Genomic DNA, 24,898 nt, shown 5'->3' on the forward strand with positions numbered 1-24,898 from the left:
AAGCACCCTTCTCCAATACAGGTTATAAGAGAATTAGAGTTTGCTAAATTATGCTGTGAAGTCTAAGGTTTTGACTGCTATCCTATATGACCTTGTTCCTAAAGGAATTGGAGATAGGCTTCCCCCTCCCCAAACATTTTAAGATAACACTTTAAGTGTTCTGAGTGCAGGGAGAGTTGAGAAAGACTTCTGCATGGAATCCATAAGGTGTTCATATTCAGGGGCATGTGTGAGGGCCTGCAGTTTGTGCTGCACAGTCAGCTCTGAGCTTCCTAGCCACCCAAACAAAGACTGAAACAAGATCAACCACAAGATGTATCCAGCTCATAACATAAAACATACCACCAAGAGCTCAGCTTTCGTGTGTGTTTTGGTCTGAGGGCTCCTCATTGAGAAGACCCCATGCTGTAATGGAAAATAGTCAAAACACCCCTAAGTCAATTCGACAAGACCACACTAGGGCTGTGTCTTTAGGGTGAGCTTAGATGCAATGCCAGCAAACCATTCGGTAGAGACAGACCTAGAGAAAACCTGCACTGAGCCATTTCAAGCCTGCTTTTCTGCAAGGGTCAGAAGGGTTCTGTGTGTTCTAAAATGGATCCCCTGGCTTTTTGTTAGATTGCTGGCCTGCCTTGGCCACTCCATTCTTTCCAGCTCCTCTCCTGAGCCTGCAGATCCCCCTGCCCCAGAGAGAAGAGCCCAGCAGGGGGCCACTGCTTTAATGACTGGGATGCTTGTTTTTAGAGTTTGCAAAGCCTTCAGCCTCCAACCAGTGGCCAGTGTGGCCCTTCTCTCCTTCGGCATGCAAGAAAAGCTGCTGTCTGGTTGAGTGAGCTCTGCTATAAATCAAAGTGTCACCACTTAGCCAGTAGAAGTGATTTAATTAATCCGCTGTGTTGTCCCCTGAGCATCACTCCACCTGACTGCTAATCAACTTCCATCAGCGGGAGGAAAATACAGGCCCCCTTTTACTGAACTGCAGTGCCTGAGATGAAGGAGGAGAGGGAGGGGGAGAAAAAGTTAATTGCAGCAGGGGAGCTCAAACTGTCACAAGAAAAAAGTCTCCTGTCTGGCATCTGCCTCTTTGTACACCATCGTCCCCGTCTCGGGTGAGCTGCAGGAGAGGACCACGTTTTAGTGATATTAATATAGACATTATCTATTGTCCATATCTATTTATCAGATATAATATCTTGCCTGGAGACCTATGACAGCAGGCATATTGCTAAAAGGAACTGTTCTTTTATCATGTACCCAGTATTTAGACCTTTAAAAAAAAACCTGCACAAACCTTCATTGATAATCAGATAAGACTGCAAGTTTATGTTTCTCTTTCTCTGGCAGAGGGACATTTTTGACAGGTGACCACCCCAATTGCTGTCACATTTGGGTGAAATAAATGCCAGGCATTTCTCTACAATGTAATTAGGCAGATCTAGTTAATGCTGTAGTGCTTTCAAGGTGAAATGAGCTTTTGTAATGAGAATTCCGAGCCCATGATACTTGTAGCCTTCTTTAAGAGCCTTGCATCTCCTTGAACCTCTTCATGAATGGGAGCTGGCATGGCTCCATTTTACAGCAGGGAAAATAGAGGCAAACAAAGGTCAGGGAAATTTCCAGAGGGTTGCAGAGCCAAAATGGGTATTCTGAAACTGGGATCCATCCTTGTTGTGGGTGGAGAGGGGGGTGCCCAAGGTTCTGTTCTAAAGCATGGGCTTACCTGGAATCAGATTCTTTTCTGATTACCAAGCACTTATTGTGTAAAAAGAAATCCATAAGAAGTCTCCTAAGCAAGATAAAGACCAGAAAATCTTTCATCTGATCCAAAAGATGACATCTTGCATCAATTATACATAAACCTTGGTTTTTCTCCATCAGAGGACTCTTCTTCCCTCCCCTAGTAAATATGGAATTTCTGCCTGGCTTTAGTGGATGAGTCATTCTGTCTTTAAAGATGTGTTAGGGGCAGTATTTACCTGCTCAGAATAGTGTTTCAGCAAAGATGTGCTTGGGATCAGAGCCTCTATGGTACTGAAGTTGATGGATGTACCTTTTTAAAGGAAAGGGAGCCCTGGAATCTAATTCCACTAACTCCAAGCACCCAGGGTGGTTAAAAACTTGCCTGGGCACCTCCACACATGGCCTCTTTATGTGCATCATCACTGCTGGGCCAGGGCCATCCCTAAAAACTGGATGGGTGACAGAGTGAATGACAAGAGTGCTTTTCCATCATTAAGTCGAAGTCTGATTGACATGGTAGCTAGGGCAGCCTTAAAGGGAAAGGGCTGCCTTAAGAGATTCAGGGGTATGTGCTGTCTATCGAACACTAGGGGGCAGTATCACCTTCTTCCTTACCCTAGGCTGTGGCTTCTTTAGGAATAGCTTTCCTCTCTCCTGAAGAAAAGCCAGGGCTGCTTGGGCAGAGGTGAGAGGGAGCCACTGGCCTCCAGAAAACTAAAGCTGCCTGACCCCCAAAGGGAGAGTGTTCCCTCCTTGCAGAGGGTGAGGGCCTGCCCTTATCTGTTGCTGGGGATTGTTGAACAAGAGCTGGGATTGGAGCCCCACAGGACTGGATGGGATTCTGACTGTGTGCCCCTCTCTGGACTCAGTTTCCTTATCTTCAGAATGGAAATGCCCATCCCCCAGAAAGGACGTCAGGATGGAATGAGATCATATGTACATAAACCTCCAACACAGCACAGGCACATAGGAGCTGCTGGAAAAATGCAGCTTCCTTCTTGTCCTTGCCTGCCACCTCCTCCCTCTGCCCCCCCATTCTCTCATTCCTTTCACAGCCCTGGAGTCTGTGCTCGATGTAACAGTGGAGGCTCATATCCAAACCCTGCCAAACCTCCTCTCCCTGCTCCCCCCACCCCCCAGCTCAGGGCACAGGGGCCCCTCCTCTCTCCACCTAGCTGGCTGTTGCAGGCCCAGCAAAGCACTATTCCCACGTGGAGCTGTCCTTTCCTTTCGAGCGTTACCACCACAGCCAGGCTGATGCTGGGCATGTGGGGGCCAGCCAGGGAGCCCTTCATTGTGGGTTTGTTTATTTTTATACACAACCTAGAAACATCTGCTCTGACATTTTCCAGCAAGGTTGCTGTTTCTCAGGTGCTGGTGCCCTAGTGCATCTGTAATTGGAAAGCAGAATGGTTGGGTAGCCTCTCCATTTGTGATAAACATTTCATTTGAAGAAGGCAGCTTATGGTGCCTAGGGGTCACATTGTATGCAAACAAGTATGTGTTAAAGAGAAGTCTGGGAAGCGAGACATGGCAAGGGTCTGTACAACTTTCTCTGAGACAAAAGACCAGCCATGGGGAGTTGACTGGAGCCCTTATCTGCTTCCTTGAATTGGAAGCCTGTTTTCCTTTTCTCAGATATTCCCTTTCTCAGTTTTGGTCACGTTGGTGTCCAGAGGTTCACTGATCAAGTGTATTTGATCAGAAATGTTTACTGAGCACCTACTCTGCCCAGATCTATACTAGGCTGTACATAAGGTACCACTTATACCCTAGGTAACATAATACAGAGTGGTGAGTGTCACCATGGGCAAGTGAAATAATACTAAGGGAAGTCAGAGAGGGAGTCAGGAAAGGCCTCGTGAGAAGTTTGCTAGGGAGAAGAGGAGGAAGGAGATTAGGGCATAGAAGAGCTTCTACCAAGACCAGAAGAGGTAACAAAAAAATTGCTAGAGCCATTGAGTAGCATCATTCAGTTACACACCAAAGAGTATGCTAACTGCTTTCTTGTTGAATCTCTTACTACAAGGAGTAGGCGTTATCTTTGTTTTTCATATGATGCTGCGAGACCACATGGCTTGGCCAAGGTCAAGTCTAATAATTGGAGAACTAAGATTTCCCCCTCCCAGGCCTGTCTGTCCCTCCTGCCCACCATGCTTTTCCCTAGCACCCCACTACTTGGTATGACTCAAACGTAGAAGATGAAGCAGGAGAGGTGTAGGGGGGCAGATTGAAAAGGACTTTTCATGCTGTGTTATGGAGTTTGGACTTTTTCCTGTAGGCAGTGGGAAGCCAGCACAGGTTTTTAAGTGGATATTGATTCCATTACCGATGGGAGATGATGAGAGAAATACCATGTGCCGGACTTCGGCCCAGAACCTTGACCACCTGTCGGGTTCAAGTGCTACCCACCCAGCTTTTTGCTCAGCCTCCGGTATGGCTGGCTGCTGAGCTGAAAGAGCCAGACTATTAGCGAGGAAGAGTCTCATAAGTGATGTGGAAAGGGAGCCTTCTTCTTTCCTTTATCTTTTTTGGATCGGGTATGCCTTTTTGTTCTTTGCTATAAAGCTCATGTAGGCATCTGAGATTTAAAAAAAAAATAACATGGTATAAAAAGAAAGACAAAAGTAAAAGTCACCTTCCAGTTCATATCACTCCCCAGATGTAACCTTTGCTGACAATTTCTTGTATAGCTTTCCTGAAATTTTCTCTTCATGTATAACGATATGTACTTATGTATAACCTTCTTTTTAATTTTTAATTTTGTCTGTTTATGACCAGCTAGTACATATACTTGGCTCAACAGCAACATTCAGAAGGGCTTTACAGTGAAAAGTCCCTGTCTCACTTCTGTCTCCAGCCTCTCTGTTCTTTTCCAATGTCACCATTTTCTTGTGTTTATGCAGCTGCAGCTCATACTTGGCACATGTTGTATCTATTTTTCCTGTAAGTACGAAAGCTAGATAGCATGCTGTCTACACTGTTCTACCTCTTGCTCTTTAGCTTCATGATAATAGTCTTTTAAATTCCAGTATTTAGATAGTGCTTACCAAAGGCCGTGAATTCTTCTAAGTGCTTCCTGTATTATCCCACTAAATCCTGTGACAGGGGCAGTGTTTGCAGTCCCCAATCACCTGGAGGAAACTGAGGCACAGAGAAATTGAGTGACTCACCCACAGTCATTGAGTTAGTAAATTAGCCCTAACTGTTGGGCTAGAATTGAAGTCAGGTGGGAGGAGAGATGCCACTGGGAGTCAAGGCCAGTCTGATGATGGTTCGGTCTTGCTTTTGGGGGAAGATCAGCACACCTTGGAGATCTTTCCAGATCTTTAATGTGGCTGGGTACTTAATTTTAGTTACTTCATCATTTGGATATTTACAGATGTTTGGGTTTTGTCTAATGTTTGCCTACAAATACTGCTGCTGCAGAAGCATCCTTGTATGTACACCTTGCAGTGCTGGAGCAAACACATCTGTAGAATAAATTACTAGAGTGGACTTGCTAGACCCCAGGTATCACACTTTACATTTCGGTAGTGTTGCTAAATTATGCTCCAAAGAGCTGTACCAGTTCACCCTCCCCAAGAATGTATGAAAGAACCAGCCCCACATTCCTATCCACCCTGGGCATTACCAACTTGTTTAATCTTTGACAATCTTCCTCCTGAAAAATTGACTCATTTTAACATGCATGCATTATGAGCACATTTTTTTCATGTGTTTATTTGGCCATTTGTATTTCTTTTATGAACTGATTTTCCGTATCCTCTGCACATTTTGTGTTTTGGCTTTGGCCTTTTTTTTACAGAGATATATAAGAGCTCTTTGAATGCTAAAGAAATGTGTTACAAATATTTTTCCAGTTTATTGTTTGCATTTGTAATCTTTTTCCACTATGGAGGATATTTCCTTTTTATGTAGTTAGATATATTAATCTTTTCTTTATGGCTTTTGGGTTTTGTGTTTGCCTTTTCCTCTCCACAATTACATATATTTTTAATGACCATTTTTTTCTCCTTAGCCTTTTTGTGTTTTTAATTTTTAAATTGAATGCTGATTTGTTTGGGATTTATTTTGATGTAAGGAGCAATATAGGGTCCAGCTTAATTTTCAGCTTTGAGAGGAACTTTTTTTGGACTCCTTGGTGCCTGGGCTTCACCAGCATGGGGGCAACCACCAGCAGGAAGCTGGAACTGATGGGAGAGTTTCCACAGGAGATCCAGGACCACAGCAGGCTGGCACTTTGGCCCCTAGGGGCTGCTGGACCAAGACTGGCAGCCCTTCTGGGCACCTGAAGGGACCAGGGCTTCTCTGGGGTGTATATCTGAGCCAAACACAGGGACCTTCTTGTCACAGGAAGAGAGGCACATCTTATGTATCTCTGTTTAGTCCCAGTGCCACTTACAGGTCCCGGCACTAGCCATAATTGTCACATTGTATGGAATCAACTAATTCTGACCCCTGCACTGCTGCCAATTAAGTGCCTGTGACTTTGGGGCCTTGAGCACATCCCTCCACCTCTCTGAGGCACCCTGTCCCCATCTGGGAAGAGAGGGTAGATGACCACTATACCAAACCCTCAGGGCCTATTTCAAGAAGATCCTAGAATAAAAGGAGAAGCAGGTGTGGTTGCTCGTGAAGAACCCCAATGAGCTCTGTGGAAGGGGAGTTGAAACTCTTGGCTGCCTCTTTGCTGCTATTACATGTCTCAGCTGTGTCCAGCCTGTAATCAACTGAAGTAAAAACTACAACTCATCTGCTTGTGGGACACAGCCTTTTTCTTTTTTAACTTGTAATGAGAAAAGGTATTAGTTCTCTCTCTCTCTTTTTTTTTTTTTTTTTGTCCTTTTTTTAAGGGCTGCACTAGCAGCATATGGAGGTTCCCAGGCTAGGGGTTTAATCGGAGCTATAGCCAGATCCGAGCCGTGTCTGTGACCTACACCACAGCTCACGGCAATGCCATGATCCTTAACCCACTGAGCAAGGCCAGGGACCGAACCCTCAACCTCATGGTTCCTAGTTGGAGTCTTTTCTGCTATGCCACAATGGGAACTCCAAGACAGGGCATTAGTTTCTAAACACCTTTTTTTTTTTTTTTGCTTTTTAGGGCTGTACCCAAGGCATATGGAGGTTCCCGGGTTAGGGGTCCAATGGGAGCTATAGCTGCTGGCCTACACCACAGCCACAGCAATAGGGGATCTGGGCTGCATCTTCGACCTACACCACAGCTCATGGCAACGCCAGATCCTTAACCCACTGAGTGAGGCCAGGAATTGAACCTGCAACCTCATGTAAACACTTTTTTCTAAATGCGTTCTTGTACCACTCAAAATGTTACCTATCACTATCCCCAAAACCTCTGACATTGAGAAAGGAAAGATGGGCTTGGAATGGGAAGGTCTGAATGAATCAAAATTAAAAACCTGTAAGAGACAAACCAGGAGACTCGCTTCTGGTTCATATGGAAGAAAGTCCTGGGTACTCTGGCTTTATTTGATCCTGGGTAAGACTTGGGCCACTTCCATGCCTTGGTTTCTCTCACTTGGTTAAAAAAGAGACCTCACACTCAAGGAAAATCAATCAATCTAGAATAGTCACCTAGACTAGTAGTGGAGAGAGTGGGTTCCAGAATATGACTGCCTAACTTCACATCCCAGCTTCACCATTTACTGGGTGACTTTGGACAACTCACTTAGCTTGTTTGTCATGGGGTAGGTGAAAACCGGAGTACCTGAGGAACTAAGGAGCTTAGAACAGACCTACGCATACAGCAAGTGCTTAATAAAGACACATTATCATCTTCAAAGATTTCTTTGGAATTGGCAGCCTGTTCTATATTGAGGCATCTTTGAGCAATAATCTTGATGAGGTGCTTCAGGGAACTCAGGACAGTGGGTACAAAATGAAATTAGAGGAATGGTCTTTACAGAACATAGGAGATGTACTCAGACAGGAGAGATGCCACCAACACATTTGAGAAGGCTGCAGGCCTAGAGCGAAGACTCTAACCCCTTTAGAGGACAGATACGCATCAGACAGGAAAAGCGTGTCCTATCTATATCAACCATACATATGTGATTTGTGTGTATTAAATAAAAAAAGAAGTCTTTTTCTCCATGAAGAAATATGCTTTTTCCATTTGCTCAGCTAGATTTTCTCATGTTCAGTGGAGGCCTGGCTCTAGAGAAATGATTCTCTATCATCAGAATAACAAAAGTGCATGTAAATGATCTATGACAGTGGAGCCTGGCCTCAGAGCCTTGGAGACCAAAGGGAGCTATGGGGTCTTGGCAACTGGAAGATGCTGGCCTTGAGTATTTGTGAGGCCAGAGCTCTTACATTCTCAAGAGAAAGCAGAAATCAAGATTTTTTAAAGTAATTTTTAAAATGTTGGATTCAGGAATTTTAAGGTAATACGCTGGCCCAACACAGTATGCCGGGTCCAGGGGGATGAACTTGGCCTCTGGGCCCCAGGTTTGCACCTTCTTCATGTGGCCTGTCTTGTGAGTGTACAGATGTGCAAATGAACACACAGTACAAAGTTGTCACATAAGAAGCATTGCCTAGCTCAGCAATTTTATTTTTCCAAATCATTCAGGTCTTATCTCTTCAAAATTCCCCTATTCCAACTCATAGGCTGCCATGATCCCTTCACACAAAACTCCCTTTTAGGAAAAGATAGAATGGAAAACTTAGTATGTTTTCATACACTGTTAGGTCAGAAGAAAGATATGCAGGGTATGAAGTTGTGGGATAATCACAGTTTTCGATGTTACTTGGTTGAGTGTGCCAGCATTCCTAGCAGTGTGATTCACAGTAGCCCAAAGGTGGAGACAGCTGAAATGTCCATCAGCTGATGAATCAATAAACAAAAATGTGACATATCCATACAATGGAATAGTATTTGGCAAAGAAAATGAATGATGTGGCACAGATAGATGCTCCAGCATAGATGAACCTTGAAAACATGCTAAGTGAAAGTAGCCAGTACTCAAAGACCACATTGTGTGATTCTATTTATATGAAATATATAGAATAAGCAAGGCTATAGAGACAGAAAGGAGATTAGTGGTTTCCAGGGAATGGAGGAAAGGGGAACCCAGGACTAACTGCTATTGGTATAGGGTTTCTTTTAGAGGAGACAGAAGTGTTCTAAAGTTAGATTGTGGTGATGGTTGCACAACCCTGTGAATATACCAAAAACCATTGAATTGTATGGTATGCGAATGATATCTCAAAAAGCTCTTTAAAGTAAATGATTACATGGTTCATTCTTTGGTGCTCTTTGCCACATATAGGGACAATATCAGTCATCCTTGAATACAGAGGACACAGACATAATTACTGATAATTACAACCTATTAAATGCATTGGCAATCGGTTGCCATAGGCAGAGATAACTGCAGTTCATACATTGGATCACCGGCTCTTTATTATATTATTTACTCATATAATATAAATCCATATTTCTGTTCCAGATCCATATCCAGCACTATAAATAGTCTTGTTAATTTTAGATCTGTGAGGACAGGGGAATTTTAAGAATGACAATGCCTCTTACCATAATCTGCCTCATTCCGGCAAAGAGAAGCAGCCCGGCTGTTGTGCCACCAAGCCTGAGTTCGGTGTGACCCCAGAGGGTCTTGGCTTGCAGCCACCCGTCCATCCTGTTTGCTACCAATTGGAGGTTGTGTGTATGTGTTGTTAAGTTTTCCTTTTGGCTGCCAGTCAAGCTTCCCCTTTATCCTCTTCCCTCTCCAAACCCATCGATACAACCCCAACGATGAAAGTGGACTGAACAGCCCCTGCCATCTTTGCTGAATGGAAACAAATGAGGGCAGCCAGGTGTCAAGAACCAAGTCCCACATCTGGCAGCCTCATCTGCTTTCTCTTAACGCTCTCCTGCTGTCCTCCAACCAGCTGCACACATTTCTGTCAGCCAGAGTGCCAGTGGCAGTGTAGACTGTCCCGATGAATGAGGAACAAGGACACTTTCCAGCCCTTGCCAAGTCCCTCCCTGAAAGAAGAAAGTCAGAGTTCTCAGCCCTCTCCCCGAAGCACCTTGCCCAGGGCTTCCAGCCGCACTTGGCCAGTTCCTCGAATTCAGGATATATTTGTTTTTTTCCCTCCCTCTTCTCTGAACTCTGAGATCAGCGCCCCTCCCCCTTGCTTTTTGCTTGCTCCGTTGTTTCACTCCGGACTGTCACTTAGCACGCTTCCTGCCCGTATAGGACAGGACCCACTAATGAAAGTCCCCCTTCACTCCAGGGGGCCCTTGAGCATTAATGGCCTCTGGAAGCAGATATTTTCTGACTTCCGGGAGTCTAAAGTGCTTGACCTGCACATAATTTCAAAATGACCTACCAGACAAGGAAATGTTTGTTTACGCTCCATCTCCGCTGTCCCCTCCCCCCTGCTCCCCAAGGGGAGAAGTTTGGCATGGTCCATTCTCTCAGGTCCATTGTGAGCCTTTCCTCTTGGTTTCCGTCCTGTCCCCTCCCCTTGGACCTGCCAGTGAGACAGGCAGTTATAAGCAGATGGAGTGAGTGTTCTTGCTTAAAAAGTAGGCAGGTGGATTGGACACAATGCTATACAGAGCATGTCTGATATGGTCCCTGCCCTGATCAAGCGTGCAGTTTAGGGACAAATGTAAAACAACAGCTGTGGAAAGTGCTCTGATGGAAGAGTTCAGGGTACCATGGAAGGATTTAAAGGGGAGTGCTGACCTAGTGGTGCTGGGAGGTTGAGAAGTCAGAAAAGGCCAGGGCTACACATTATTCATGCCTCACTGGGCCCCTTTCTCATTAAAAAAATTTTCACATTTTATGGGAGTTCCTGTTGGGCTCAGCAGGTTAAGAATCCAACTAGTATCCATGAGGATGGGGGTTCGATCCCTGGCCTCACTCAGTGGGTTAAGGATCCGACGTTGCCGTGAGCTGTGGTGTAGCTTGCAGACATGACTCGGATCTGGCATTGCTGTGGCTGTGGTGTAGGCCAGCAGCTGCAGCTCCAATTTAACCCCTAGCCTGGGAACTTCCATATGCCATGGGTGCAGCCTTAAAAAAAACAAAAACAATTTAAAAGAAATTACATTTTCTAATGGAGTTAGTTTAAACCCAGGCTAGCTTTATCAATATGCAGTCATGACTATAATCATTTCGTTCTTCTGATCTTAAAAGAAATTAAACATTTTTCTCACAGGCCCCTCAAGTATTCTGGGTCTGATAGAGAGATTGGCCTGGGAAGAGCTGCCCTGAGGAAGAGACAACTGAATTGAGATCTGAGGAATAAACAGGAGTCAGTTCAGTGAACTAGCTGTGAAGTGGGGTCTAGGCAATGGAGACAGCATATGCAAAGGTCCTGTGGCACAAACTAACACTTGGAGAGTGTCAGTGATGTGTAATGCAGAGAACAAGGGGACACAGGGATAAAGTGACGCTAAAGAGAAGGCAGGACCATGTGCGCCATGAATGTTATTGTGGCTTTAACCCCAGGGCAGTGGGAAATCATCTATAAGTTTCAAGCAGGGGGTTTGAACAGCTTCTGAAGAATGCAGAAGGACAAGTTGACTAGAAAACCATAATTCTCCCTACCCCCAAATTCTCTCTATTAAATCTAATCAACAGAGTGAGAACTGATCTGGGGAGTTCCTGTTCTGGCTCATGAGGGTTTGGGTATGATCCCTGGCCTCACTTGATGGGTTAAAGATCCAGCATTGCTGTGGCTGTGGCTGTGGCTGTGGCAGGCAGCTGCAGCTCCGATTCGATTCCTAGCCTGGGAACCTCCATATGCCGTGGGTGTGGCCCTAAAAAAATTTCATTAAAGAGTGAGAACTGGTCTGGAATTGATCAGGCGTCAGTGATACTAATGTGAGAAGAAATTGAGATATGACTGCTGGTCTGTGGCTAGGGGAGAAGGCGGCAATATTTTCCCCCAAGTTTTGTTATGTTCCCCCATCTTGGATAGGGTCCTCAGGAAATAGATTCTTTTTTTTTTGTCTTTTGTCTTTTTTAGGGCTGTACCCACGGCATATGGAAGTTCCCAGGCTAGCGGTCTAATCGGAGCTAAAACTGCTGGCCACAGCCACAGCATCGCCAGATCAGAGCCATGTCTGTGACCTACACCACAGCCCACGGCAACACTGGATCCTTAACCCAATGAGCGAGGCTAGGGATTGAACCCACAACCTCATGGTTCCTAGTTGGATTTGTTTCCGCTGCGCCACAATAGGAACTCCAGGAAATAGATTCTGAGACAAAGATTGCATACAGATTTATAGGGTGTACTCTGGGGAACAGTCTCTGTAAGGAGGTAAGGGCAGGACTGAGAAGATGCAGCAGATGCATCGGGCATTCCCACGGGGCTCCCTGGAGAAACATCACCAACAGAGGCCTGGGAACAGGGCCTTTGCACCTGCCAGAGGAGAGTTGCCACAGGGAGCAGGGAATCCTGGGCAAGCAGCTCTGAGGGCAGCTTCCGTGGAAGGTCTCAACCTCCTCAGGCAACACCATTGGCCACTGAGGAATGCACTTTTTCATAAAGGGCCTGATAGTAAATGTTTTCAGCTTTTGGGGTCATACAGTCTCTGTTGCTACTGCTCAGCCCTGCCACTAAGACACAAAAGCAGCTGTAGACACTACATCATGAGTTGGCACAGCAGTTGGCCAATAAAACTTTTTATGGACAGAAATTTTAATTTCATATAATTTTCACGTCTCATGAAATATCCTTCTTTTGCTTTTCTCCCCAACTGTTTAAAAAATGCACAAACCATTTTTAGCTTGCAGACCTTGGACCATGTTTGACCTGCGGCCTGTGATCTGACAAACCCTGGCCTGGAAGGGTTCAGGAGATACAGGAGTTGGAATCTTTGGTCTTTTTTTTTCCCTTTGGTAGGCAAGAAATAGATTCATTAAGATTGGCCACTTGTGAGAGGTGCAAGCAGGCAGGCACGGAAGCCCTGCCAGAATCTTTGGTCTTTGAGTTAGCTGTGAGCTGGTTGACAAAGGACATGTCCCTTCTACCTTCACCTCCTTGTCAATAACACAGGAGTAACTCTAAAACCCAAGTTCCCAAGATGGGGATTGAGTGGAGTTAAAGGCTCTGTTAAAGCAGCCATGAATTACATTTAGACTACTAAGAACCATGGATGCATTTCACCATCAGTACCATCCCTTAGGCTCAAGTCATGCACAAGTCTAAAGAAGATGAGTGTGTTTGACATCCTAAAAATGAACAAGGGGGAAATGGAGTCATGGTTGGTTCAGAATTTGGGGGAGTTTTCCCCAGTGTGACCACCACTTGAGTCTCAAACCCAAACTTGATGACTTCCTTTCCTGGTTCTCTTTCTGGAGGGACCAGCAATCCCTTCTCCCCACTTCCCACCCTTTTTATCTCCTGCGTGTTAGCAGCCCTTGTGAGTGTCCTAATATAAGTTACATTCCACAGGACGGGTTTCCAAAGCTGCCTGCAGGAAAGCTACCTCTTTCATGCTTGTGAATGAAAGGACACGGCCTCTCTAGCATCCTCCTCTCCCCAGGCCCTACACGAGCACACATAACCATTACACAGGTCAGAATGCACCGAAGGAATATTCAGTGTGGGTTTAACCCTGAGACCCACAAATTTCAGGAAGAAACTAATAGAACATTGACCTCAAATTTCACCCCCAACTCTGGCCTCTTTCCTCTACAGGTGTGTGCTCCCACACACACCCGCATTCATGTTTCACATCATTGTTAGCTGCTGCTTTATTCGAGGGGTCAGGAAGTGATTGGGAGGGAACAGAAAGCCATTTTAAAGAGCTGCAACTCCCAAAGCATGTTTTGGAAATCATTGGGCCTTCTGAGTGTCTGCGGCCACACCTGACACTGGAGCCAAGCTTCTGCTGCCAGCATAGCACAACTTGGTGGCTGCTACTGTGCCTTGTCATTTGTTGTCCCGTTTTAGCTTGTTCACTTGCACCCCACTCTCATTTGTTCTGTTTGATTTCTTCCCTCTCTTACTCTGGAATTATTCTGGTTATTGTGGGAGAAAAAAGGTACAGAGTTTCCATCTGTTACCCAGTGATTGTCTGGGTACCCAGTGGCAACACATCTGTGACAGCTGGTGTAGAAGGAGCCGGCCAGCCTTCCTGGCCCCTTCCTGTGTTCTGTATGCCTGGGTCTGAGTACCATTTTCATTTCTGCCCCTTCAGTCCTGGAATTGTGTTTGCTTCTGGCAAAGTTGATTAGCCTTGTTGAGAAGACAGTTCATGGATAGTTAGTGAATTGACTTGATATGTGAAGTCATGCAGGCTCAGGATCATGTCTTGTGTTTATTGTCCTGTATCCCTGCAGTGCCTGGAGTAAAGGAGCATCTAGGGTCATCTGTTGGTTGAAGGGATAAGTCTAATTTTCCACAGGTAAACTTTTTCTTGGATCCCACTCTCCCTCTGCTGCCCTCATCATCTGCTTCTTGGGCATTTATAATAATTGCTTATTTCACCACCACCCCCATTCCCTGGGTGTTTCAAATATTTGAGCCCATAACTTCCCACTTTTGGCCTAAGTCCATTTGGTGGGGCAGCAGGGAGACCTGATATTCAGGTTTTCCTGGACTGTGCAAGTTTGAAGGGAGCCCATTTCCCATCCATCCTCATATCTTTAGTGTCTATCACAAGGCCCAGCTCCTAATGCACATTTCACAATGTGTGCTGAGTGGGGGAGTGATTGTATGAACGAATGAACAGAAAGGAGGAACCTCTTTAACCTGCATGCCTTTGCCTGCCCCCAGCTCTCTCTAATCCCAGCGGGGATGAATTCTTCTTACTCTAAGCAAAATTCTTCTGATTCAGCATCTACCTGCATTTGCTGCAAAATTCTCCTCAAAGGAGGGATCCAGAAGAGTCCCAACATCAGATGAGTTTGGGAACTGCTACCTCCTCTTTCCACATTTCAAGAGTGACCATGTGCTTTGGCATTTAAAGACTTCGAGACAGCCCACATTTAGAGACATCTTTAGTTGTTTAATCCCAAGTTTCCCAAACTCATTTGACCCTGGATCTCTTGTTCTCAGAGAATCTCCCACTAGTCTTCTATGACTTAAGAGGTTAATTTGTATACCTTGCATCCTTATTTATAGAGTATAATAATACTCCTCAATAGAATTTTCTTTACTGGCAGCCTCTGATTGTCTGTTTAGGTCATCTCCAAGAGTAAATGATAAATCCACAGAAACACACATTAGCAATGCAGACATGCACAGAAATGGACATATTAAAATGACACAGATGTATGTAGCAGTGCATTTGTACAGATCCCCATGACACAACATTCACTGGTGGATCTGTTCCTGCACTCATTTACTCATTCAACAGACACTTACTGAACACCCATCTTGAGACAGGCATTATTCTGGCCACTGGGGATATTATAGTGAGCAAAGCGGACATAGTCTTGAGCAGTGGATGTGGCTATAAAGAAATGAACTGATGGAACTGTGCCTCTCAACACATATTGGGAAAAGCAAGCCAGGCCCCCAGAGTCCTTATCCATCAATTAAAGGAGACTGTTGGAATCTTTAAAGATCTCTTCCAGCTCACAAATGGATTGTTCTGTGGAATACAGTTATTTCTGTGGAGGCAAGAGTGTGCCTTAGATGCTCATTTTATATAAACAATGTGTTCTGGTTCTTGTTTGTATAACTTAAAAAAAATTAAAAATCAAATCCAAGGAGTTCCTGTCATGGCATAGTGGAAACGAATCTGACTAGGAACCATGAGGTTGCAGGTTCAGTCCCTGGCCTTGCTCAGTGGGCTAAGGATCTGGCGTTGCTGTGGTGTAGGCCAGCAGTTATAGCTCCAATTAGACTCCTAGCCTGGGAACCTCCGTATGCTGCAGATGTGGCCCTAAAAAGCAAAAAAAAAAAAAAAAAATCAAATCCTATTATCTAATAAATGTACATATTCTTTCTGAGGTGTTTAAACATCATTTCTAATTGATCTAATAATCACAGTCATATGGGACCCGTTCATGTTGTAGTCCACCCTCCTCCACCATAGATGGTTGCTAATTTTTTTTGTGGTAAAACAAAGCATAACATTAAATTTACCATCTTAACCATTTTAAGTGTACAGTTCAGTAATAACTATATTTATATCGTATGCAACAAATCTCCAGATTTTTTTTTGCCCTGTAAAATGGAAACTGACTAAACACGTATTTCCTCCTGCTTTCTTCCCCCAGCCTTTGGTAACCAACCACCTTTCTCCTTTCTGTTTCTTTGACATTGACTATTTTAGATAGATGCTTCATGTGAATGAAGTCCTGCAGTATTTGTCCTTTTGGATCTAGCTTATTTCACTGAGCATAAAGTCCTTGAGGTTCATCCATGTTGTAGCATGTGACAAGATTTCCTTCTTTTTAAAGACTGCATAATATTCCATTGAATGGATAGACCACATTTTCTTTATCCATTCATGTGTCAATGGACACTTGGGTTGCTTCCACTTCTTGGCTGTTGTGAATAGTGCTGTAGTGAACATGGATGTGCAAATATCTCTTGAAGATCCTGCTTTGAATTCTTTTGGATATATGCCCAGAAGTGGGACTGCCAGATCACATGGTAGCTCTAGTTTTAATTTTTTGAGGAAACTCCATACTGTTTACCATAATGGCTGCAGCATTTTACACTTCCACCATCAGTGCACAGAGATTCCAACTTCTCCGCATCCTTACCAACACTTGCTATTTTTTGTTCTTTTGATAGCAGCATCCTAACAGGTATGAGGTTTTATCTCATTGTGATTTTTATTGGCATTTCTTGTGACGTGCATCTTTTCTTATGTGTCTTGGCCATTTATATGGATCTTCTTTGGAGAATCGTCTACTCAAGTCCTTTGCCCATTTTTTAATTGGGTTATATGTTTTGTTGCTGTTGAGTTGTAGAGATTCCTTACATATGCCTTATGTTAATCCCTTATCAGATATATGATTTGTAAATATTTTCTCTCACTCTGTAGGTTGCCTTTTCATTCTGTTGATTGTTTCCCTTGATGCACAGAAGTTTTTTGGGTTTTTTTTGTTTTTTTTTTTTTTTGTCTTTTTGCCTTTTCTTGGCCAGCTCCTGCAGCATATGGAGGTTCCTAGGCTAGGGGTCCAATCAGAGCTGCAGCCGCAGGCCTACACCACAGCCACAGCAACTCAGGATCCAAGCTGCGTCTGCAACCTGCACCACAGCTAACGGCAATGCCAGATCCTTAACCCACTGAGCAAGGCCAGGGATTGAACCCGCAACCTCATGGTTCCTAGTCAGATTCGTTAACCACTGCGCCACGACAGAAATTCCCACAGAAGTTTTTGAGCTTGATGTAATCTCTTTTGTCTATATTTGCATTTGTTGCCTATGCTTTTGGTGTCATATCCACGAAATCTTTGCCAACTCCGATGTCCTGGAGCTTTCCCCCTATGTTTCTTCTAAAAGTTCTATCATTTAAGGTCTTACATTTAGGTCTTTAATTCACTTTGAGTTCACTTTTGTATCTGGTGTAAGCTCAGGGTCCAAATTCATTCTTTTGCGTGTAGTCACCCAGTTTTCCCAACCCCACTTGTTGAAGAGACTATCATTTCCCTTGTGTCAGTAATCACTGATTTCTAAGTCAGGGCTTAAATGCACAAGGGTAGCAGTGGTAGTGGTGGAGAAGGGGGTTTGTTAGCAGTCTCTGGGCCCCAGGGGCCTTTCAGATAATTCCCTTCCTCAGTTTGCCTGGGTATGGAAACATGGGACTGGCCATGTAAGTGTTGAAGAGCTCCAGGCAGTCCAGTACACATGCCCCTCTTCTTCTGATTAAGAACTTAGAACCAACGGAGGAAAGGATTCATTACATTGGTTAGAAGGGATAGCCAAGTCAGATAGAGAGCATTTCGCCCATGCAGGATAGAGACACTTCGTCCATAGGTGTCTGCTTGACAAATGTGGACTTTGCTCCCACCACGTTTTGGCAAAGCAGAGCACGCCTATGAGCGTTCCAGAGGCTCACACACCTGGCTGCCAGGTACCGAGGAAGAAGTGTTGGCTATCCTGTACCCGGACAGTCTGGGAATCTGCCTGCAGTCTGCACACCCATTTGAAAGGCCTCCCTGGGGGAAAGGGGAGGAGGAGCAGCTGGAGAGAAGGAGGGAAGAAGGACAGACAGTTTACATGGAAGGCAGCAAGCACAGATGTTTGCAGCAGCAGATGGAAGCCTGCAGCAGAGCCCTCCACGGTCCCCCTGGTCCTGCAAGGGGAAGTGAGAGCATGGGGGAGGCTGGCCAGGTTCCTTTCGAGCTGCAGCTTGGAGCAGTAGCATCCATCTCTGAGTGTGTAGCATGTACATCTGCTCCTCCCCTCCCAAGTATTGATCCAAGGCTGAGAGTATTCAGGCATCTCAGAGAGCCAGGTCTTTGCTTCAGGCTTACTAGTGCTTCTGAACGATTGTTGCCCAGGGGCTGTGCTGCTACATTTCTGAACATCCACCCAGGAGGGCCGCCAAGCCATCACTTTGGCTGCTAAGTGGATGAGGGAGCGGCCCAGGGCATCCAGACTTTCCTGCTGGACAAGACCATTCACAGGCCGCTCAGCCTTTCAGAACCCCATAACTAGGACTGTTTAGGTCAAATGGAGGAAGAAAGAGGCCCAGAAGCAAAGCCTGAGCATCCTTGGTATAGCAGACCTTATATCCCTTACTCTCAGTGAAGGCATTATTCCCTGGCAGACAAACCAGCATTGGGTGGGGGTGGGAGGTGAGTAGGGGCAGCGGGGGACAGCAGGTACCACCACTCTCTTGTGTTTACACCAAAGCATCACTTCCCCATCAGCATCTCTACTGTACTTCAGAATCCTCAACCCAGCTCTCCAGGAAGCTATCACTGGCCAGTTGGCATTGGTCCTGGAGAGGGAGGGCTATCTTCTAGTGTGCTGACCCTGGCTCTGCCTCTGTCTCTGTGGCCCTGGAGGAGTCCCTCCACCCTGGGGACCTTAGTTGTCCCAGCTGGAAGAAATAGGAAAACTACTCTACCCCAAGTATGTGTTCACTCTTTGCACAGCAGCTGGAAAAAAAGCCCAGAAATTCCTACTCCCCAGTTCGTTGTGGTCTGGAACCTGGGAAATGTGGGAAATTGTCTCACACTGAATTGAAAGGGAAGGTGTGGAGCAGGGGTATGTATGTCCTACACCAGCAGTGACCAGGGAGATCACAGCAATGATGATAAAAGCCACCCCCTCAGGGTGCCTGCGTGGGCCAGCCTCATCTGAACACTCTGAACGTGTAGGTTCATTCAATGCCCCCAGTCACCCTGGAGCTAACCCTGGGAACCTTCCCTATTCCATACATGAGGAAATGGACTCTCAGCCAGATTAACTCGTCCCCACAGCTACTGCTGCCATTACTACTGCTGGGCCAGGACCAGGTTGCAGGGACGCTGGGTGCATGCTTCTAACCACTGTCCTATGCTGCAAAACAAACAAACTGAGAACCAAAAGCCATTTTTTACCAGCAGACTGATGACAAATAACAGATTTGATATAATCAATTGCAATGAGGCAGTAATGCAGGGCCTGCATCAAATTACATCCAGGAAGGCCTGGAAGGCTAGGACTGGGGTAGAGGTGGGGGGAACTTTCACCTTATTTTTGTTTATTTTGTAAAAGTACACATGACTTGGGTTCATAACTCATTAAAGAGAAAGAGAAGTGAAGATGGTCAGGGGAAGAGAACCAAAGAAAAAGAGGAGGGTTTTCAGAATCCAGAACTACATTTGCATGTGACCTCTTGGTTGCAGAAATTCTGATGGGTCGAGTCTTGGTGGTGCTTGTTCTTGTCTCCAGCGCACATTTATTTACTGAGGACCCTTACATTCCAGGCTCTGGGTTGGGCTCCCTGCTCTTTCCATTGCAGACCCAGGGTGTGTCCTGACGGTCCTGTCTCACATCCGTCTCCATTCTGTGTGCCTCTGTGGTGATGAGGTCATGGCCACATACAGGGAGGAGCCGGTTCACCCCTCAGCTCCATTTGTGATGGGCTGTTCCCCCAGAGCAGCTGCTGCAACAACATTTACTTTGTGCAGCAGCCAAGTGAGAGAGAGGGGGAGAGAGAGAGAGAGAGAGAGAGAGAGAGAGAGGCTGCAAGACTGAGCGCTCATGAGCCTACCCCATTCCAAAATGTTTCTGACAAAATCTGGCACTCCTGGTTCTAATCAAAATACTGAACTTTGGAACAAATTAACATTCCACAGCCCTTGCAGGGAAGGAGTACTCAGCCGAGACAACTTCAATTCACAACCACAACAAAAATAGCTTCTCCCGGGGAAGACACAGTCTGCTAACAAGGTCACTTTTGTTTTGCTTCCCCTGCCATCTGGCTGAGTGGCACCAGGGGCTGGATTTGGTACTGGCTTCTTCTGCCGAGAGTGGATGGGAGCCGGGTGGCACTGCAGAAGGCTTCTCAGTCTCCTGGCAAAGGGTGCCGGCACAAAGTTACCTTCAGACACCCCCCAGAAAGCTCGCGGGCAGATGGAGCCCTGCTTTCACCCAGCCCAGCTCTGCTCTGAGCTCGGAATGTGCAGAAGGTGTGACACCAGCAGACAGCAACAAGCAGGTGGGAATCAGAGGAGAGCGAAAAACACGACAGGATGGGAAAGCTATCTTCGTCTTGTAATGCTCGCTCCGGCGAGTCGGGAGTCTGAGTTCCAGAAGGCGAACAAAGAAGGCGAAGCAAAGAGTTTGGGTTTGGGGTTTGATTTTTTTTCTTTTTTTCTCTTCCCTTCTACTTGTGAGATTCAGCCGCTTTCAATCATTGATCAGGGACGTTCAGTAACCTCCCTTGGCCTCAGTTTTCTCGTCTATAGGATAGGAACCACCTGCAGGTGCGCCTGGCTGGGCTTCTCGGAGAACATGCATGCACTCTGACCTGGTAGCACAGGAGGGGTTCCTTGTAGATGGTCTAGAAAGACCCCCACCCCCTCCGCTCCTTGGACAGCCCCCTGCAGAACTTCCCATGATGTAAATAGCCTGTCAAGAGTTTCTTCATTCGTAAGGCGTAGAGCTGGAATTTGAGCAGAAGTGTTTTGCTTACAAAGAGGCTGCTCCTTCTTCTATATGATTTTCAATCATTTAAAATAGGATAAAAAACCATGCATATCCAAAAGGGGTTCATGATCTACTAAAACCATGCCCCTCCTACAAGCAGTCCAGGGATCCTGAATATCATAGCAGACCTGCTGGGAAAACAAAACAAACAAAGCTTTAGTAAAATGGAGAAGGAATTTTTAAAGTGACCCCAAACCTCCCTACCCTTAAACGAAGGAAAATAAGTTCATTAGAGCATCTCTTTTATGATTCCCCCCCCCCAAATAAAAAAAACATATGGACTTTGGTTTCAGGTGAGTTGAATCTGGTCTCTGAGGATTTGGTGGAATGAGGCTGGTGAAGGTCCCTAGGACTCTGAGGTTGTGTCATTGCTGCCCTTGGCTTGGGAGGGGTGAGCAAGGGAGCCCTGAGCCCCACTGCTGCATGTGGTTCCCGAATCAGAACTGAGCTGATTCTATCAGGCATAGAAGAGCCCTGGGGCTATTTGCAAGTGTTAATTGTTATTAGGACTGAGCCCCTCTCTGCTGCTAGTACTGTGGGCTTTCTTCTCCAAGTAGCATGGGGAAGACTTTGCCCTGCTCCCCAGAGGGGACTATGGGGGGCAGGCCACTGAGTATTAATTTTCTACTAGGCATCATGCTCAGCTCATGGTAAACAGCAAAGAAGAGAGATGTAGCATTTGCCCTCAGAAGGCTTTCAGTCTTGTAGGGAGCTAGACATTTAACTTAGAGAACGGTGCAGGGGTGAGTGGGGGAAGAGACTGAGATTTTAGGTAGAGAAACACGGGCCATCAGAACATCTTGAAACAGGAAAGAACACCGGTGGCTCCAGAATTTTCTGTCTCAGGGACACATATTGATAACCTGTCTTTTTTTAAAAAAAGTTTTATTGAGGTATAGTTGATTTACAAGGTTGTGATAATTTCTGCTGTACAGCAGTCATTCAGTCATATATATGTATATATCTATTCTCTTTCGGATTCTTTTCCCACATAGATTATCACAGAATAGTGTGTAGAGTTCTCTGTGCTATACGCAGGTCCCCATTGGCCAGTCATTCCATATACCTCAGTGTGCGTATGCCAGTCCCAAACTCCCAGTCCATCCCTCCCACCTACCCACCTGTCCCCTTTGGTGGCCATAAGTTTTTCAAAGTCTGTAAGTCTGTTTTTATTCTGCAAATAAGTTCATCTGTATCCCTTTTTTAGATTCCACAAATAAGTGATATCATATGATGTTTGTCTTTCACTAACTTCACTTAGTATGATAGTTTCTAGATTCACCCGTGTTTCCGCAAATGGCATTATTTCATCCTTTTTATGGCTAATATTCCATTGTGTGTGTGTGTGTGTGTGTATACTGCATCTTTATCCATTCCTGTGTTGGACATTAGGTTGCTTCCATGTCTTGGCTATTGTAAATAGTGCTGCAATGAACATGGGGGTGCATGTATCTTTTCAAATTATGGTTTTCTCTGGATAGATGCCCAAGAGTGGGATTTCTGGATCGTATGGCAGTTCTATTTTTAGTTTTTATAACTTGTCTTGAAGTTGAAAAAGAGCACTTTACATGCCTCTGAGGCATTGAGAATTGTCTAAATCAGAGAATGCCTAGGGGAGGAGCTGATGGAGACCCCACTATTGGGAAAGCACTTGCTGCCTTCACAGGAAAGGAAGGGGACTCGCGCACTTGGCAATCACAGGCAGGGGGAGAGTGAGCAGCACAGGATGAGAGAAGGGCCGAGGAGGCCAGAATTCCTTTTTCTTTCTCTTTTCTTTTTTTGTCTTTTTATGGCTTCACCTGTGGCATAAGGCAGTTCCCAGGCTAGGGGTCAAATCAGAGCTATAGCTGCCAGCCTACACCACAGCCACAGCAATGTGGGATCTGAGCCATGTCTGTGATGTACACCACAGCTCACGAAAATGCTGGCTCCTAGACCCACTGAGTGAGGCCAGGGATTGAGCCCGCGTCCTCATGGATCCTAGTCAGGTTCATTACTGCTAAGCAATGACAGAAACTCCATCTGAAGGGGGATTCGTGGGTCACCTTCATCGGGATTTTTTCAGGGACTTGCTGCCAATGCAGGTGCTTGAGTCCATCTCAGACTTTCAGAATCAGCATCTCTGGACAAGGAATCTGGAATCCGCTTTATGAGCAGGTGCCCCCAGGGAATTATTCTATGTCCAGGGGTTCATAGCCCACTAAGGTTTTCTGGATTTTTACCCTAAATGAAAAGGGAGGCCATTGAAAAATGTGGACAAGAGAAATGATGCAGTTCTTTTTAAAGACATTGTTCTGCCTCTTGGGTGGGTATTGAGTGGAGTGGGATGGGGGAGGTGGACAGGAACACTTGAATGGCCAGGGCTGACGTCCACACTGCCTCCCCAGCCTTTGCTTTCCTGCTAGGAACATGGGACAGACTACCTTCTTACCTTATTAACTGGTCTTGCAGCACCTGCAGGATTTCTTCGCAGTTCTCTAGGTCCTCATACAGTGGCTGCCTGGACCTCAGAATGATAGGTGAATTGACACTGACTCTTGGATTGTCCACCTCTTGGGCCTGAGGTTGTCTCTTGTTCCTTTAACACCTCACCCAGTTGCTGGCTGTCAGCACATCAGTTGGTTACCCAAGGACCCATATCCCCCAAAATAGGGAAAACTGTCTTCTCAGCTGTCCCAGATGGTTCAGGTAGTGTCAGGCCTGAGAATGGGGTGTACCTTTCAGGGATTCTCACAGTGCTGGTGGACACATTGAGTCTGTAACATGAGCTTAGGTAATAGGGAATCAATCAATGAGACTGTCACCTCCCAATGGGTCAGGTTCCTCACACAGGGGCCAGGTGACCCCAACTGGGCTCTTGGTTTGTTGATGGGCAGGGAGGAGCTGAATGTCACAACTCTTCCCAATCAGAGGCTGTGCTAAGTGGCTCTTGATTCAGTCTGGTGCTTACCCAAACTGTCCTCCCTCTTTCAAGTAAATGACACATTTTTCACTCTCTCTGCGTTTTCGAAGAGAGGCTGACAGAAAGAGAATGTTGCGAATCACAATCAGAGTTCCCTGCCGCAGAGCACATAAGATGAGAATTGATCTCAAACCTTTTACTGTCATCATTTACTGAGGACTGGAAAGACACACACATAAGTCAGCAGAGAAAAACCCAGAGTTCTGATCTCTGTCAACAAAACGCCCGAATGACGTCATCCGCTGTAACAAAGCAGGATCAAACCATAACCCAGCCAAGCCTCCTTAGGCTCTCAGAATATCAAGGAGATTTTTGCCTTCATTATTCTTTTATTTTTATGTCTTTTTTGTCTTTTTAGGGCTGCACCTGTGGCATATGGAGGTTCCCAGGCTAGGGGTCCAATCGGAGCTGTAGACGCCAGCCTATGCCAGAACCACAGCAATGCAGGATCCGAGCCATGTCTGCAACCTACACCACAGCTCATGGCAATGCCAGATCCCCAACCCACTGAGTGAGGCCAGGGATCGAACCCGCATTCTCATGGATGCCAGTCAGGTTTGTTAACCACTGAGCCACGAACGGGAATTCCCTGCCTTCATTATTCTTTTAATCAACTTTATTGAGGTTTAATTTACACACAATTAACTGCACACTTTTTAAGTGTATGAATTAATGTTTTAATGAATGTATACACCCAGATAGCCATCACTTCAATCAAAAGTACAGAATATTTCCAACACCCCTGCCCCCAGTTCCTCCAGCCACTTAGAAGAAGTCAGTTCCCCTTTCGCCTCTGCCTTCAGGCAACCAATGGTCTGCTCTCTGTCACTCTACTTTTACAATTTGTATAACTTTATATAATGGAATCAGACCATGTTTACTGTTGTGTTTGGCTTCTTTTTCTGGTTTTCGAGATTTAGCCACGTTGTTATATATATTTATCAGTAGTTCATTTCCTTTTACTGTTGAGCAGCATTTCGCAATTTGTTTACCCATTCACCTGGTTGATAGGCAGTTGTATTGTTTCCAGGTTTGGGATATTATGAATAAAGCTGTTATAAACATTTGTATATAAGATTGTGTGGACACATG

At 45.5% G+C, this 24,898-nt stretch overlaps 1 protein-coding gene and 1 long non-coding RNA gene across 25 annotated transcripts in view; both read left to right on the top strand.

Annotated features, from left to right (window-relative positions):
• SPRING1 (SREBF pathway regulator in golgi 1) overlaps positions 1-24,898 on the top strand; it is a 356,205-nt gene that overhangs the window by 39,200 nt on the left and 292,107 nt on the right. The gene's annotated exons all lie outside the window — the stretch shown is intronic.
• On the top strand, positions 8,824-15,442 carry LOC146396576 (uncharacterized). The gene is made up of 2 exons (XR_014826176.1): positions 8,824-10,571; positions 11,779-15,442. It is a non-coding gene; the product is annotated as an uncharacterized LOC146396576 (long non-coding RNA).

This window comes from Sus scrofa, chromosome 14 (genome assembly GCF_054392235.1).
Source record: "Sus scrofa isolate SSC_HxYL_T2T_F1_AM1 chromosome 14, Sscrofa_HxYL_maternal_Yorkshire_Landrace_v2.0, whole genome shotgun sequence".
Taxonomy (NCBI): Eukaryota; Metazoa; Chordata; class Mammalia; order Artiodactyla; family Suidae; genus Sus; species Sus scrofa.